The sequence below is a fragment of the Gopherus evgoodei genome, chromosome 3 (assembly GCF_007399415.2).
Source record: "Gopherus evgoodei ecotype Sinaloan lineage chromosome 3, rGopEvg1_v1.p, whole genome shotgun sequence".
NCBI classification, from domain to species: Eukaryota; Metazoa; Chordata; order Testudines; family Testudinidae; genus Gopherus; species Gopherus evgoodei.
Window position 1 is genome coordinate 157,935,101 of NC_044324.1, and position 18,730 is coordinate 157,953,830.

General features: G+C 42.2%; 1 protein-coding gene across 4 annotated transcripts in view; it reads left to right on the forward strand.

The window, feature by feature from the left end:
• The first annotated feature begins 533 nt into the window (after window positions 1-533).
• The window catches only part of CDC42EP3 (CDC42 effector protein 3), a 44,334-nt gene continuing 26,137 nt past the window's right edge, over window positions 534-18,730 (forward strand). Inside the window, exon 1 of one of the 4 annotated variants that reach the window (XR_003999678.1) lies at window positions 534-713. The gene's annotated coding sequence lies outside the window, so the exon portion shown is untranslated. Of the gene's footprint in view, window positions 714-837; window positions 994-18,730 lie in introns of those variants that run through there. The other 3 variants (XM_030557124.1, XR_003999677.1, XM_030557123.1) reach the window with 3 other exon arrangements.

An 18,730-nucleotide genomic window follows, 5' to 3' on the forward strand; every position in this document is an offset into this window, starting at 1 on the left:
CTCCTGACAGAGAAGTGTCTCTGTATTTATATCTTTGGGCATTGCAAAAGCCTGAGCTCCGTTGCCAATTCTTGCCATGTTTGGGAGTTTTCTCTTAAAATCCTGGCTCCTGGAGTCACGGCACTCCCTGCAAAATCTTGCCTCTCCTTGAAGACAAAAAGTCCCCCCAATCCCCCGAGTTGCAGAGAGAACTGTAAAGGATCAAAAAATGAGAGGCAAATGGAAAGAACCCCAAATGTGCTTTCAAACTAATTTCCCCCAGCCAATCATGATTTTTGAGGGGGAGAGCGCTCATCTGATTTTTTTTTAAATGCCTGGCATTAGTGCAGACGCAGCTTTAACCAGGGAGCAGTTAGTGCCTCCATAATGCTGTGCGCAGACTAACCATCAAGATATATATATATATATATATATAGATATATATATATTTAAAAATCAAGTGTCTTGAGTGTATTCCAGCCAGCCCTGGCCTCTGCAAGGTTTTCAGTTCAGCTGCAGTGTGCCTCACACCAGAGAACTGCCTAGCGCCCAGTCCAGCCCTCTGCAAGCACGTGGGCTTAGCCCTGAGCGGTGCCGGTGTGAGCAGACACCCGGGCTCCCGAGGGAAGCGCTGGCCACACGCAGGACCTGCTGCAGACATCAGGCTTGCAACAGCCTGTGGACGCTGCTGCTACTTTCTCGCCTGCAACCTCTGGGGACGAGCAAGGAGCAGGGTAAGGCGTTTCCCATCCAATGCACCAGCCCAGAGGAGGGGGAGGGCGCGCAGGGGAGGGAGCTGCCGGGTGACAGGCGGTCACAGGTGCTGCTGTTGCCTCTGAGTCACGGGAGAGGCGTCTCGGCGCCCCAACCAGCTGCTGCTCCCCCTCCCCCTCCTCGAGGCTGCTGCGGCTGCCAGCCCAGACAGAGCCAACTCCTCACAGGCGGCCTTGCTTGCAGGAGGAGCAGCCAGCGAGCCGCGCAGCCGGGGGAAGGAGCAGACGCCCCGGGAAGCCTGTAAGTTGCTGCGTACAAAGATCTGCGGCCCCAGCCCCTGCCTGAGCCGCCTGGCCTGGCAGGCAGGTGATTTGCAGGCAGCGGGTGTTGTCTTTCCCTTGCATTATGTGGAGATTTCCTGTGTTGGGCTGCAAGTGGCGGAAGGGCGGGTTTGTAAAGCCTAACCCCCGGGGAGCAGCACCCCCAAGGCGCGAGCGGGGCACAGTTCTGCTCTGAGCTGCCCGGGGCATCGCCCCTCGGGTATCCGGCTTCCCCTGGGCATGTTCAGCGAGCACAACCCTGTGCCCGGGTCCGCCCCATGCAGCAGGACTCCAGTGGTCTGCTAGGGGTGTGCAGGGCGAGTCAGCTCTGCGCTCAGGGCTGCCCAGTGCAATGCGACTAGTGATTCTGTTTTCCTTCCTCCGTGCAAAACAGATACGATTCTGCTCCCTCCCAGAGCCACCCAATCCGTCAGGGCTCAGATTTTCCGCTTTCCCTCTCCCCATGAAACAGATCTAGTTTTGCTCCAACAAACACCCACCTTGCACATCTCTGCTCCAGTATTCTGCAGCATGTGCATGAAAGGGGCACAATTCTGGTCCCCCCCCCCCCCGCCCCCCGTGTATCTTGGCTGATACTTTGTTCTCCATAGGGAACAACTGGCAAAATTCTGCTCTGGGATCTACCCAGCACAGCGTGGCTCTTCTATTCTGGGCTTCTGTGTGCACAGAATGGGCAAAATTCTGGGCGTGGAGCTTCCATAAGCATCACAGATTTTTTACTCTGCTCTCTCAAGAGCCGATTACAGAAGTCGAGATGCAGTGTGTTTTGCCATAACACTTGGCAACTTAAGACAGTTGTACTGAAACAGCTTGGCTACTGTCTGAGTGAATTTTTTAAAAAACCTGTCAATTTCAGTGACTTAAAAAATTAGCATCCAGACCGACAAATATAATTGATGCAGTTTAGTACTAAAAGTGATACCTAGTTTCATTTCCTATTTCAGAGTCACATATTTGAATAAAAATAGAGTGGTGGTGGGATTTTTTCTTTTTGGCAGGATGTCATTTTTGCAGTGTAGTTCTGGATAGGTTGGTTTAAAAATAAATATCTACTTGAATGCTGCATTTCTGAATAGCTATGTAGCTGTGACTTGAATGCATCAAAGCAGAGTACTACGCTGAAAAGAGAGCCCATAGTACAGTGTAATACAGGTTATCTGACAGAGATTGTAAGGAACTCACCAAAGGGGTTTTATTGAGATACTATCTGAAAGTAAAGCCAAGGTAAGATTTTTTGGGAAAAAAAAATCACATGAAGATAAAGTCTCAAATCTAGAAAGCAGTTAGTGGAAGAGTCCATCACTGTAGATCAGGGGTTCTCAAACTGGGGGTCAGGACCCCACAGGGGGTCCTAAGGTTATTACATGAGGGTTCGCGAGCTGTCAGCCTCCACCTCAAAGCCCACTTTGTCTCCAGCATTTATAATGGAGTTAAATATATAAACACGTGTTTATATATTTAACTCAGAGGCTTGCTGCGTGAAAGGGGTCACCAGTACAAAAGTCTGAGATCCGCTGCTGTAGATTGTAGTTGTGCTTTAAAACTATTTAGAATCTTCATATTTATAAAATGAACATGAGCTTTTATTTTTCTTTGAAAGCATTTGGGAAAGTGCTCCATTGTCACCAATCATTTAAGTGGGTTGTTATTCCTTGCTAAATGTGGATAGAGGTATGTAGGGGACAATATGTTTGAATAAACAATTAAAAGCATGAATTTAAAAACAATTGAAAACCTAAAATGGGTGATTCCTAAAACCCATCTTCCATTTGAAATCTTAATGAGACCATTCTTATAAAATGAATGTGCTTCACTTAGGATTTTTAGAAACATGGTACTAATAAAGGAGTTGTGGTGCTCAGTGAATCTCAAAGAGCAGGATTTTGTGCATTCTTCACAGGAAAACACAATATTAGAACCCAATATGTCACCTGGGTGACTGCAGAAATATAAACATGTAGACAGTCAAGTGATTACTATGTTGCAAGGATTTAATTTTTAAAGGGTATTGTGAAGGGCCTATTTTTTTACTGGGTTCACATTTAGATTTATATTCTCACAGCAGCATGTTACAAGTAGCATTACAGCACTGGTATTCTGAAAAGTGAATGAAGTAGATATATACAGCCAAAATATTCTTTGATTTGAGCATTTGTTTCTACATTGGAATATGCTGGAATACATTGTTCTTAAACAGGTTTTTGTTTGTCTCCGCAGAAAAATAGTAAAGAGCCAGATTTTCCCTGCCCCTAATATAGGTGAGCAGTGTAGGGAGAGGAGGCTTCACTGGGTCCATCCTTTGCACAGATCAAGGAAAAGTACCATCCTCACTCTCGTGAACTCAGTCAAAAGTACACATCACCCCCAAAAGTGAGGGGAAACATAGCCATGGCCCCGCCCCCCATACCAGTCTTCAAAGCTGGCCAAATGCACCGGGAGGAGAAGGGTCTGGAGTTTGCAGCCTGGGGGAGGAAGAGGGGAGAATTATCTTTTAAAGTGCAGTTTCAGCCCAAGCTTTTCCTGGGGCAGTGTGGCTCTGCACTAGGCCTTCAAGTGATGTGGCTAAATGCTGCAGTCTAGCTCCAAAGAACTGTTTAAAACTCTTCCAAACCACTTGTATCAGCTCTGCTGTGACCAAGTAACACCATAGGTTTGGCAAAACAAAACTGTTCTCAGTTTTTCTCTGTAAACCAGAGCAACATACCTAATGATCTCTTTCAAATAAAATGTCTTCCTTATGGGTGAAATCCTGGTCCCCAGCCCAAGTCTTGAGTAGGGGTTTTGTACAGGGTGTTAAAAGGAGAGTTTCTCCTCATGTCTTGTTACCGAGTTCAGAGCACCTTCCTGGCTCACTCTAGTTCTCCTTTTATTTCTCCTTTTCAATGAGATTGTATTCCAAAGGATCAAGAGAATTCATAGACTCACAGTCCATGCGTCCACTGCACTCCCATTCTGCCATAGTAGAACTGCTGCTGCACTGGGACAGTAGAGTCCACTCTGTTGCCTTTTCATATCCTGACTCCACTGCACAGCAGAAGCACAGTGTTTGTGCTACTGCAGGATTTGATCTAATTTCACAGCGAGTGATGCAAACATAAAGTAGTGGAAAAAATGCAGCAAGATTTTTTTCCCCTTACATTGCACTTGAAACAGCCAGTGTCCTATTCTGGAGGTTCTCCAGGTTATCCTGAATGGAGTCACTCTACCTCCTTTAGAGTGGACTTACAAGGGCACATCTTCACTGCAGAGTTAACTCTGGGTATTGTCATCCTGCTTAGCATAGCCCAGGTGTGAACAGTCACGCTGCAAAGCCCACCACAAACTTACTGCGTCCTCACTGGTGCACCACTCACGTGTGTCACTAGGACTTATGGGGCATATGCTCCAGTAAATGGTGCCACTTTGATTCTTTCCCAGTGGATTGTGGAAGAACTTGTCTTTGCTTCTGGGTACAGGAGGGCAGGGACATGCAGAGGAGAACTATCAGCCCTCAAGTGACTTTTCCTTCATCCTTACTGAAAAGTGGATGAGTTACCAGCCCAAGTGAAAGCAGCCCTTTCGGTCTAACCCACTCTTCCAGCTAAGCCAGAATTTAAGCACTGCAAAACACAGGTGAAAGGGGTTTTTGTGTGGATGGGAGAGCGATTGGGGCAACACTCAAATAAGACCCCAAGTTTGCTCTGCAACAAAGACAGCATGAGGGAGGACACAATAACACAAATGGGCCTTTGCTGTGGGAATGCTCACGCCAGGCTAGGCTAACCTATGTGCCAACTCTTTAGTGAAGATATACCCCCAAATGTGAATCCATTTCAGTATGCTTTGCAATGGACCTACTCCTTTATTTAATATAGTATTAATTGTATTTTTGGATGCCCTGCTTGAGGTAATCATTACTTCCAAAATCTTGCATTGAATTTAAAATAGTATTAAGCTCATTAAAATGGTATCAAGCTATTAATCCAACATGGGACTCTTACAGGAATCAGGTATAACAGAAGCAATCTTGGATTAGGCAAACAATAGTGATATTTTTGTGGTTTTGGAAATAACTCAAGTCTCAGTGAGGTTTGCAAAACAATACAGATTGAGTTAGTATACAAAAATAACAGGGAGCTAGAGAGCTGGCCAGGGTGATAAGAGGAACTTATGCTGCCATGGAACAAATGCCCAGGTATTGCAAGTTGAGCATTCATTTGTACACTAATGCTATTTGAGTCCACAAATTACTAATGACTTTTATAGACAACCTTTGATGGTGTTGGTGAGTTGGAACTTTTTCTTAAAAGTCTCAGAAATGATATGCAAAAACCTACATTTGCTAGGACTGCACATTCAAGCACCCAAAAGTCCAGAAATGCAAAGTTATGGTTGAATGCTCAACCTAAATTTTACCTTCTTGCATGTATACAGTGATCATGTTATTGAAGGTATATGCTACATCTTTGCCTAAGGTTGTAGAAAAAGCTGCTATAATGTATTGTTCAGAAATATTATGCAGCCTCATAACTTTAAAGATAGAATGACCATGCATGCAGTGGGATAGAGTTAAGGGTGTGTGTGTTCAACCTTAATTTTTACATTGGATGAAATGTAGATGCTTAACTATACACTCTTAATGTTGCATGCTTATATTTAATTGGAAAAGTTCAGACATTCTATTTAACTACCTATATTGCTATCAGAGGAGGTAGTGAAGGCATTCTCTTTGCAGAAAAAGTTTAGATAAGACTTTAGATGAAGTGATGCAGGCAGTTATCTTGCTACGGGTTAGAGTGGGTGATACAAGTGATCTTTTCTGTGATTCTATGCCATTGCAAATAATGACTGACCTTCTGTAGAGATAAAATTGCTGATTACAAGCTGAAGTCATCCAGACTGAGTTTGACTCACCCAAGCTTCACAGAAGCTGTCCAGATGTACTTTTATGGCAATAAAAATATTTTAAAGGTAACATGCAAAGCATTTTTTTTTTAAACTGGGTTTGTTCACTCAATTTGTGCTTTTTATGGTTTATAAAGAAGGCCTAAAAGGCAGGAGTTGTTGGACTTTTTTTTTTGTTTTTAATCTGAGAAATATTTGAAATATCAAGTCTGATCTTCATTGACATCCAGGAGAAACCTTCCAGCAAAACAGAGCATGCGTATTATGAGCTCTTACATCTTAATGGCAGAACTGAGGCATTGAATCTTTAATCATGACATTCTTTTTCCTAAATGTTAATTAGACATTGGTGTGAAATGTTAACAGTAACAAACAATTTAAAACAATCTGACTAAAGAATGTTAATATTGTTCCAGGTGAATTGCTTGTTGGCTTTTAAAAAAATTTGGGAAGTTTAAATACCAAAATTAGATTAAAAGAATGTTAAGGTTGCAAAAGTTAGGAAATGCCAGTATTAAGGTTGTTTGTGTTACCTTAATTTGATTCCTTTATGCATATTTGCTGTGAGCCCATCAGTCATAACATAATCTCATACTACTTTTCACCACGGGACTTCACCTCATTCGGTGCACAATGAATGAGGACAGAGGTTTCAAAAAGAGAGATTATTTTCTTATTTTAAGGTACTGAGTCAGGAGAGCTGGGTTCTATTTCTAAAGCTGCCACAGACTTCCTATGTAGTGTTGAGTACCACTGTCATAATGTGTTTGCACAAGGGGGCCGAATTGAGGTTGCACAGGAAACTTTAATCCTGGTATTTCCTAACTTCTCATTACTTGACTTTGCAATCTTAACATTCAAATTTTGGATTTTTTTCATATGTAATTTTAATTATGAAGAATTTTGAACATAAGAACGGCCATACCGGGTCAGACCAAAGGTCCATCTAGCCCAATATCTGTCTACTAACAGTGGCCAATGCCAGGTGCCACAGAGGGAGTGAATCTAACAGGGCAATGATCAAGTGATCTCTCTGCTGCCATCCATCTCCATCCTCTGGTGAACAGAGGCTAATGACACCATTCCTTACCCATCGTGGCTAATAGCCATTTATGGACTTAACCACCATGAATTTATCCAGTTCTCTTTTAAACGCTCTTATAGTCCTAGCCTTCACAATGTCCTCAGGCAAGGAGTTCCACAAGTTGACTGTGCACTGCGTAAAGAAGAACTTCCTTTTATTTGTTTTAAACCTGCTGCCTATTAATTTCATTGGTGACCCCTAGTTCTTGTATTATGGGAATAAGTAAATAACTTTTCCTTATCCACTTTCTCCACATCATAAGACTTTTCTCCTCCTTCTTGCACTATTCAGTAAGGGGGATCAAAGGAGGTTCCCTGCCTATATAACCAGCAGTGCTGGGTTTACAATGGCACCAGTGACGTCATGGAGTCAGGCACATGTTCAGAAGGGGCCCTGGCCTGTTCTGTTTGCACTGTGCCCTGAGACGCCGTTAGCCTGCTGGCTCCTCCCCACCTCCTGCCCAGCACTAGCTCTTCTCGGCCGGCCGAGGCCTCGTCTCCACCCCCTGGCCACACCTGCCAGCTTCTCTCTCTGCCTCCTGGCCAGAGCCCAGTGCACCTCTGGCTCGAGACAGTCTCTGCTTTCCACCACCTATGGGGCTCCACCGGTCTCCCTGGAGCTGAGCCGCCTGGAACTGATGCAGAAGCTTGGCCAGTCTTGGCTGGTTGGGTGGGGGGGGCTTGGCTGCGCCCTTCCAAGCAAGTGGGTCCTGAGGGAGCCTGGGTGGGGCAGGGGCAAGCCCTGGCCTAGCTGATAATGCCACTTCCAAGGGGCCGGAGTGATTCCCCGCGCCAGGACACTGGTGGCTCAGCCTGGCAATCCCAGTCGCCTCCCAGCAGGGCCAGTGAGTGAGCCAGGAGGCAGGGCATGGGGAATGGGTCTTTGAGGGTCTAGGGGAGGGTGCTGGGCTGTGAGGAGGTGGGGAAGATCTGTGTGTTGAGGAACTAGGGAGTGGGAGTTCTGTGTGGGGTGCTGGGCAGTTGAGGTGTTGTGCAGGGCACTGTACATTTGTGACAGGGTCTGGGGGGGAGCTGGGTATAGGGAATCCAGGGGGCTTTGGCCATAGGGAATTGGGGGCCGGGGCTCTGTGGCACAACATGGGCCCACCCCGAACGGGAAGGGGCACGCTGGCAGCACAGGGCTGGGTGGGCCATTGTGCATCTGGCAACTGCCAGTTTGTAAATAGTGCCCTCGCACTGGGCAGAGCAGGGTCACCCCTGCTATGCCTTGCCCCTGACTGGCCCCTTGCTTTGGAGACTGAACTGTCTGTGCCATGCTCCATTGCCCCCATGGGAGCCCAGAAATATGTTTGGCGCCAGGCCCACAAAAGTTTAATCCGGCCCTGATTCACCAGCTGAGAATTCTTCCAAGGCAGTTGTAAAACTAACTCTCTCTAGACAGCAGTACTTGCTTTTCTCCAGATCTACCTGGGAAGGCAACCAAAGACACCTGTGAGGATATGAGTACTACTACTTAGATCTCTAATAACCTGTGGGAGGAAGAGGTGCTAGAGAAGACTTTAGGTTTAAGCTCTTCGGTCCATCACTGGTCTGTGCTTCACTGAAGAGCCATTCTAGTAAAGTTCCTTGTTCAATGTTGAAAGGAAGTGACTGATTGACATGACAGGGTCTGCTACAAAAGGGGTTGTAAGAGACAGTTGATTGTTTCTTTGGTACTTGTGAGATGCTCAGGGACTATGGTGCTGAGGGCATATAAATATTTTAATTTTAGTTTGGTTATTGTTTTTGTTTGTTTTTCCAAATGTATATTCTTGTCTTTTTAAAAACATAGTAAGAACAGTGGTCAGTCTAGCTCAGTATCCTGTCTTCCGACAGCAGCCAATGTCAGGTGCTTCAGAGGGAATGAACAGAACAGGGCAGTTGTCGAATGATCCATCCCCTATCGTCCAGTCTCAATTTCTGGCAATCAGAGGTTTAGGGACACCTAAAGCATCGGGTGGCATCCCTGACCTTCTTGCCTAACAGCCATTGATGGACCTATCCTCCATGAACTTATCTAATTCTTTTTTTAACCAAGTTATACTTTTGGCCTTCACAGTATCCCCTAGAAACAAGTTCCACAGGTTGACTGTGTGTTGTGTTTAGAAATACTTCCTTATGTTTGTTTTAAAATTGCTGCCTGTTGATTTCATTGCATGACCCCTAGTTCTTGTGTTCTGTGAAGGAGTAAATAACACTGTATCCACATCATTCATGATTTTATAGACGTCTATCATATCCCTCTTAGTCATTTCTTTTCTAATCTAAACAGTACCAGTCTTTTTAATCTCTCCTTATATGGAAGCTGTTCCATACCCCTAATCATTTTTATTGCCTTTGTTTATACTTGTTCCAATTTTACTGTATTTGTTTTTGAGATTGGATGAGTAGAACTGCCCACGGTATTCAAGGTGTGGGCATACCATTGATTCATATGGTGACGTGATAGTTTCTGTCTTATCTATCTCTTTCCTAGTGGTTCCTAACATTTTGTTCATTTTTTTGACTGCTGCTGTGCATTGGGCAGATGCTTTCAGAGAACTGTCCATGATGACCACAAGATCACTTTCTTGAGTGGTAACAGCTAATTTAGGCCCCATCATTTTTTATGTGTAGTTGCGATTATGTTTTCCAGTGTGCATTACTTAGCATTTATCAATATTGTATTTCATCTGCCATTTTCTTGCCCAGTCACCCAGTTTTGTGAGATTCCTGTGTAACTCTTTGCAGTCAGCTTTGGACTTAACTATCTTGAGTAATTTTGTTTAATATTTCACTAAGTAGGATATGTTGATGTATCCTTGACTTATGTGGCAGCACTATTTGATTTTTCTTACTAAGAAAGAGATTTTAAATGAAGTAAAATATAGATGCCTTTTTAAATATCCTTGATTATAAGAATATTGTAGAGGTCACATAGCTAGCTATTTGGATCTTACAAAGACTTTTTAATGTCATTCTTGATTCTGATTCTTGGTAAATCTGACCTTTCTAACTGTATTCAACAAAACGTTAAGAAAGCATACTGTGCTCAAAAAACAACTATTATTCTTCTCTCCATCCAAGGGTGTTGGAACGGGGGGGAGGAGGGTGCAGGGGGCCATGTCCCTCCCACTTTTTACTGGCCGTAAGGGTGAACGATGTAGAGTGGAGGCAGAGAGGAACAAGTGGGGGCAGTGTCTTGGGGGAAGAGGCAGCACAGGGGCTGGGCCTTGGGGGAGGGGGTGGTGTGAGGTTGGGGGTTCGGAGAGAAAGGGCAGTAGTGGGGTGCAACGCAGGGGATGGAGTCATTGTTCAGTCGCCTGTAGCACCCTCAGTTTTAGGGAACTTCCACTGCTCCTGTCTCCATCTATATGAGTATGTTTATAGGTCTACTACAGGAGTAGAATCAACCCGTTTATATGAACATCTCTTTAAATACTTTTTATACATCTTAAAATATTTGAGAGAAACCCTCTAAATCTACCATTAACTCAAGTTAACTGCTGCAGCTAAATATGGTTTGATTTAGTTTCCTAAAATGACTTTAATTCCATTTATTCTCTGGGGCGGACAAACGAAACCTGGAACACAGGCAAAGATTAGACAGAGATGTGTGTCACTTTTTTTTTCCTGTACTCTTCAAGGTGCACATTCCAAATAGGCCAACATTCTGTTTTCAATTTGGCACACCAGTTATTAAGTAACAGCAGCATGCTCAGACTACCTATTGCCACTGCTTCTAATGATTCATTGACCATGGTAAGTAGTGTTTGGTATCAGTTTACCATCTTTGTTTTCAGGTATACTCTCTTTTGGGGATTACAATGTTGTTGAATTTTTCTATATAATGTCTCCCAACCATAGGACTCTATTTCTGTCTTGTATAAAAACTATGCATTATTGACATCTCCCTTTTCAGTTTCAGACTATATCTGTACCAGTATAAATCTTAATTTTACAAAACCTGTATGATGGCAATGAACCAACCATGATAATATTGCTCTAAATGTGAATAAAAATCTGGCTGGATTTGTTGAGAGAATTAAGATACTGGTTAATGTAATCACAAGGATTAAAAAACAAAAAGCCTAAGAAAACAAACGCTGCATATGGGGCGGGGGGGAGGGGAGAAGGAAGGGGAAAATGCCACCGGATTCTGCTCTTAGTTTTTTTTAAATACAGCAGTGCCTAGTCATGGAAGTTGGGGGGGAATGGTGAGGGAGAAAGGCATAATATACCCTCAGCTAGTTCTGTCTCCATCCTTGGTTAACTTTTCTTCACAAAGATAAGCATATCTCAGTTCTTGTGTGCATGTCCTATATCAAAGAAGAGCTATTGGTGCAATTTTATATGTATAGATATGTTCAACTATGTAAGTTCCTTTTGACAGCCCCTACCTTTTGTCTCATTCTTTTTTTCAGCTCTTTTGGCCTTTAGATTGTTTGTTTTTCTCTTGGCCCTGACGCTTACTAAACAATGAGAGAATTGGATGGCCAGAATGCAAGTGACATTGAGAAGATAATGTGATTGTTTGTCCTACATGTGAGGCGTTTGTATATTCAAGCTTGCAAAGGATTGATGCAGAAGTTTACTGCCTTTGATCAGTTTAACTTGGCTGCCTGTTTGCTCATGGCTTTTTGGAATAGGACCCTGGAAGAATAACCACAGTTCAAAAGGGCGTGATACGTGGTGACCAAAGACACTTCCTGCTGTTTGGCAACATCTTTCAGTGATGTATGTGTAGATCAGGGGTTTCCAAACTTGGTTTGCGGCTTGTGCAGGGTAAGCCTTTGGCGGGCGCGAGACACTTTGTTTACTCAAGCATCCACAGGTACTGACGCTTCCTGCAGCTCCCATTGGCTGAGAATGGTGAACCACGGCCACTGGGAGCTGCGAGCGGCTATACCTGCGGACGCTCGAGTAAACAAAGTGTCTCGCGGCCCGCCAGGGGCTTACCCTGCGCAAGCCGCAAACCAAGTTTGGGAACCTGTGGTATAGATATAACATGCACACATGGGTTCTTCATTATAATATTTTGAACATTTGTTTTACATTCCATTCCTTATGCACCCTATTGATGTTGTATAAATCAGTGGTACTCCCTCACCTGGAGTGCAGTGTTCAATTCTGGTCATCCCATCTAAAAGAGATATAGCAAATATTGGTTTCCTTTTTAAAGGCATACAAAATGAATGATATAGAGAGGCTAGATAGAGTGAATAGAAGAGCCCATTGTCAGAGACAATATACTGGACTAGACAAAGAACTGGTTTTATGGCAATACTATTTTCCTATATGCACCTTGCCCAGTTGGCAGGATTTGATACACCTTCACTGACATACAGTACATTACAATATGCATTTCAGGGGCAATGGTTTAAAACAAAGTACAGAAGACCCTAGATCTGTCCCTGGAATCTCCTAAGCCACCTCCGTTCACTTGTGCCTAGAGTCCACAGCCACATCAACAAAAGCACAAATTTAGTGGTAGAGTTGGGTGGTCAATTTAAAAAAACAAAATTCACTTTAATTTCATTCTAAAAATTTGCAACCTTCTTTGTTAAACAATTATTTGACAGTTATTACTCAACCACCTCTGGCCAATGGCATCAAAAGTACTAATAGATCTAAAACGATCTGCATAGGAGATGAAAATCAATGAACAGGATAAACCAGTGCAAAACTAGTAGTTTTACTGCAAACAACAGCCATCTTTTGTCTAACGTTAAGTAATTTAAAAAGTAAACATTTATTTTTATTGATCTCAAGACTTCTGTATATCATCTTACCTTGAAACTAGTCTAGGGCTCTACGTTGGCAGAAAACTATACACATTTCCTAATGTTAATGTTTGTCATTGGAATAGCAGTTGGAATGCCAGGACAATACTTTTGTGACTTTGCAGGAGTCTTTAAAGGAGACTTTGAAGGAAATCGTGGAGTGGCATGTACTAAATCTGTAACAGTGTTTTCATAATTTTAAATACTTTCAGTGATGCCTTTGTCTAGCAGAAAATATATCCATTAAAATTTAAATCTTTGAATTATGTTTGAAAAATTCACTGAAAATACGAAAAGAGAATCTGTATGCAGCTGAACAATGTCGAAGAAAGGAAATACATTTTAGGGACCAATTCTGCAGACTAAAGAGGGATTTAACTCCCATTTAAATTAATGGGCTTTTTGCATACATAATTAGAATTAGGCCCTAAAATATCTCATTCTCTCACCTCCTCCCACCCACCCACACTTCACATTTGCAAGGAAAGACTGCAACACTCTACAAGTATTGTTAAAACTTCCTCCTGTAGTACTGCTAAAGAAATATCCTAGCATTCTAGCTGTTGTTACAATGTCAGCATTAACATCAAATGTGCGTGTGTGTGTGTGTGTGTGTGTGTGTGTGTGTGTGTGTGTGTGGAGACTACACACAAACTACATTCAAAGAATGTTAAATTGGCAAAGTCAATAAATTAGGACAAGGATAGTCAATAGGCGGACCGTGGACCAAATGCAGATCACCAGATGCTTTTGATGAGAGCGTGAAATCTTCTTATTTACCTATAGAGCTGTCGATTAATGGCAGTTAACTCACACAATTAACTAAAAAATTAATCACAATTAAAAAATTAATCGCTATTAATTGCACTTTTAATCACTGTTAACAATAGAATACCAACTGATATTTATATTTATTAAATATTTTTGGATGTTTTTCTACATTTTCAAATATATAATTTCAATTACAACACAATACAAAGTGTACAGTGCTCACTTTATATTATCATTTTTATTACAAATATTTGCACTGTAAAAATTATAAAGAGATAGTAGTTTTCAATTCACCTCATACAAGTATTTTGACAGTGAAACTTACAAATGTAGAATTTTTGTTGTTGCATAACTGCACTCAAAAACCAAACAATATAAAACTTTAGAGCCTACATGTCCACTCAGTCCTACTTCTTGTTCAGCCAGTCACTAAGACAAACAAGTTTATTTACATTTACGGGCCATAATGCTGCCCGCTTGTTATTTACAATGTCACCTGAAAGTAAGAGCAGGCATTTGCAGGGTACTTTTGTAGCCTGCATTGCAGGGTATTTACATGACAGATATGCTAAACATTCATATGCTCCTTCATGTTTCAGCCACCATTCCAGAGGACATACTTCCATGTTGATGACACTCGTTTTTAAAAAAAAAAATACATTAATTACATTTGTGACAGAACTCCTTGGGGGAGAATTGTATGTCTCCTGCTCTGTGTTTTACCTGCATTCTGCCATACATTTCCTGTTATAACAATCTCGGATGGTGACCCAGGACGTTCTTTGTTTTAAGAACACTTTCACTTCAGATTTGACAAAAACGCAAAGAAGGTACCAATCTGAGATTTCTAAAGATAGCTATAGCACTTGAACCAAGGTTTAAGAATCTGAAGTGCCTTCCAGAATCTGAGAGGGACGAGGTTTGGAGCATGCTTTCAGATGTCTTAAAAGAACAATACTCCAATGTGGAAACTACAGAACTGAACAACCAAAAAAAGAAAATTAACCTTCTTCTGGTGGCATCTGACTGAGATGATAAAAATAAACATGCATCGGTCCGCAATGCTTTGGATCATTATTGAGCAGAACCTGTCATTAGCATGGATGCATGTCCTCTGTAATGGTGTTTGAAGATGAAGGGACATATGAATATTTAGCGCATCTGGCACATAAATATGTTGTGACACCGGCTACAACAGTGCCATACAAACACTTGTTATCACTTTCAGGTGACATTGTAAACAAGAAGCAGGCAGCATTATCTCCTGCACATGTAAACAAACTTGTTTGTCTGAGCAAGTAAGTGAACAAGAAGTAGGACAGGTGGACTTGTAAAACTTAAAAGCCTACATTGTTTTATTTTTGAGTGCAGTTATTTTTTGTACATAATTCTACATTGAATTTTCATGATAAAGAGATTGCACTACATTATTTGTATTAAGTGAATTGAAAATATTCTGTTTTTTACTGTGCAAATATTTGTAATAAAAATAATATAAAGTGTGCACTGTACACTTTTTTTATTTTTTATGGTAATTGAAAGCAATATATTTGAAAATGTAGAATACGTTCAAAAATATTTAAATGGTATTCTGTTCTTTAACAGTGTGATTAAAAACGTTAATTGCAATTAATCACTTGACAGCCCTATTTACTTATGCTAACATTACCTGTTTCTGCCTTTAAATGCCCGAGCTCTCAGCCCTACAGCTGACAAGTTGGACTGTCAAAGGCAGCAACAGGCGATGTACAGGCAGGGCTGACCACCTGAGCCCTGGGGCGGCAGGGCTCTGGGCTGCGAGTGCCCCACACTGTCAGTTAAGTTTGTGAGGACATGCACCCCTGACAGGGGTGTAGTGTGGACATGAAAAACCATAATAATTACTGCAGTGGCTGTATGTCGACCTAACTTAAGTTGACTTAATTTTGTAGTGTACACTTAACTGCGGTGTGAAAAATGTTTCTCTGGAGTTTGGTCCTTGACTATACCTAAGGCTAGACTAAAAAGTTTGGACCTTGACAAAAAAATAATTGGCTACCCATGAGTTGGGAAATGTCAGAATTAAGGTTGTCTGTGCAACCTTAATTTGGCCTCCTTATGTGTATGCATGATCACATTAATGGTATATTTCAGAGTGATAACTGTGTTAGTCTGTATCAACAAAAATAAGGAGGAGTCCTTGTGGCACCTTAGAGACTAACAAAGTTATTTGGGCATAAGCTTTTGTGGGCTGAAATCCACTTCATCAGATGCAAGGAGTGAAAAACACAGAAAGCAGTATAAATATTACCGCACATGAAAAAATGGGAGTTGCCTTACCAAGTGAGGGGTCAGTGCTAACGAGGCTAATTCAGTTAAGGTGGAAGTGGCCTATTCTCAACAGTCGACAGGAAGGGGTGAATATCAAGAGAGGGAAAATTACTTCTGTAGTGCTAAGGAGGCCAGTGCAGTCAAGGTGGATGTCGCCCATTTCCAACAGTTGACAAGAAGTTGTGAGTATCAGCAGAGGGGAAAATTACTTTTTCTAGTGACCCATCCGCTCCCAGTCTTTATTGAGGCCTAGTTTGATGGTGTCCAGTTTGCAAATTAATTCTAGTTCTGCAGTTTCTCATTGGAGTCTGTTTTTGAGGGGCTTTTTTGTTGAAGAATTGCTACTTTCAGGTCTGTTATTGAGTGACCAGGGAGATTGAAGTGTTCTCCCACTGATTTTTGAATGTTAGAATTCTTGATGTCAGATTTGTGTCCATTTATTCTTTTGTGTAGAGACTGTCCAGTTTGGCCAGTGTACGTGGCTGAGGGGCTTTGCTGGCACATGATGGCGTATATCACATTGGTAGATTTGCAGGTGGAAAAAGCCCCTGGTGATGTGGCTGATGTGGTTAGGTCCTATGATAGTGTTCCTTGAATAGATATGCAGACAGAGTTGGCAGCGGGGTTTGTTGCAGGGATTGGTTCCTGGCTTAGTGTTTTTGTTGTGTGGTGTGTAGTTGCTGGTGAGTATTTGCTTCAGGTTGGGGGGCAGTCTGTAAGCGAGGACTGGCCTGTCTCCCGAGGTCTGTGAGAGTGAGGGATCATCCTTCAGGGTAGGTTTGAGATCCTTGATGATGCATTGACTTAGACAGCCTCCCAACGTGAAGCAAATACTCACCAGAGGTGGCTCAACCATTTTAGCTCAAATTATCCCAAAATATTCAGCATTAGGCAACCACCTGGCTGGAAAGTTTCAACCCACATTGCTACAGATTGGCAAAGTTATAAGCAACTGAAAGCAGGGTCTTCTAATGGAAAGTGTTGGCCAACCTGAAGAAAAGGCAGCACTACCTGTACCACCTATAATACATGCTGTGAGAAATAATCACCTGACCATAAGTACCATAACATGAAGGAAGCTGTATTTATCGTACTCTGTATGGAGGAGGGGGGGTTTCAACTTGGGGTTAAAGATGTTTATCTAAAATTGCAAAGTCAGTCACATGATTGAAAGTGTTTCTTTGATTATGCAATACTAGAGGTTGTCTGTCGTAGAATTTTCAGTGTGTAGTTCCCATAAACGCTGCCACCATGTCATAACCTAGTCCCAGATTTGGACCTTAGCGTCCAAAATATGGGGGTTAGCATGAAAAACTCCAAGCTTAGTTACCAGCTTGGACCTGGTACTGCTGCCACCACCCAAAAAATTAGAGTGTTTTGGGGCACTCTGGTCCCCCCGAAACCCTTCCCTGGGGACCCTAAGACTCAAATCCTTGAGTCTCACAACAAAGGGAAATAAATCTTTTCCCTTCCCCCCTCCAGGTGCTCCTGGAGAGATACACAGAAACAACCTCCGTGAATCTAAGCAGAGGGAGTCCACCCTCTGTAATTCCAGTCCAGGAAACAAAAGCACTTTCCTCTTCACCCAGAGGGAATGCAAAATCAGGCTAGTAAATCTAACACACACAGACCTCCCCCTGACTTCTTCCTCCCACCAATTCCCTGGTGAGTTGCAGACCCAATTCCATGAAGTTCCCCACTAAAGAAAAACTCCAACAGGTCTTAAAAGAAAGCTTTATAGAAAAAGAAAGAAAAATGCATACAAATGGTCTCTCTCTATTAAGGTGACAAATACAGGGTCAATTGCTTAAAAGAAATATGAATAAACAGCCTTATTCAAAAAGAATACAATTCAAAGCACTTCAGCAATTATAGACATGTAAATACAAAAGAACATATAAATCCTTATCTGATCTTTGGTACTCACAACTGGGAAACAGAAGATGAGAAAGCAGGAAATAGAAAAACTTCTCATCCGAGAGAGCATACAGGCAGAAGACAAAGAACTCAGACACAAAATTCCCTCTACCCAGAGTTGAAAAAAATCCTGTTTCCTGATTGGTCCTCTGGTCAGGTGGTTCAGATTACTTCTTTCCAGGTGAAAGAGACGTTAACCCTTAGCTGTTTAAGACAGCTCCCAAAGCGTCTCCAGCCTAAAATACAGTTGCTATAATTGGAAAATTATATAGGTGCACAACTCAAGGTAAACAGCAGTTTGAGAGTGTTGTTTATAAAGACTCACATCATCTTGAAATGTAATTTCAATAACTTAACCTCAGCTAATTTGAAATGTATCAAAATATTTAAATCATCTGCTATCATTAGCCTGTCACTCAGGCCTGGTCTACAATGGCAAATTAGGTTGGTTTAACAATCCCGGGCAGGAGTATGAAAAATCCACACTCCTGAGCAGTGTTGTTAAGCTGAGCTAAGTCCCCTTGTAGACAGCACTAGGTCGATGGAAGAGTTCTTCCATCGACCTAGCTACCGCCTCTCTGGAAGGTGAATTACCTATGCTGCCAGGAGAACCCCTTCCATCAGCACTGGGAGTGTCTACACTGAAGCACTGCAGTGGTGCAGCTGTGCTGCTACAGCATTTAAATTGTAGACAGACCTTGAGAATTCAAATGGTGAAAGAATGTCTCTCAACGCTCTGCATGCTAAAAGTTTGGGAGGAATCTTTTCTTAATTTCCCATGATAAATCCATTCCATTAAAACAGCACAAAGCTATTAGTTATGGAAAGTACATAGTCAAATCAATTTTGACTTTTTATAAGTTGAGAGTGTCTGTGATTGACAAAATTGAGAACCTTGTGTTGTCTTTCTGCTAAAAAAAGATTATTTAATTTAGGTGAAGACTAAAGCCAAACTTTTAAAAACTGGCT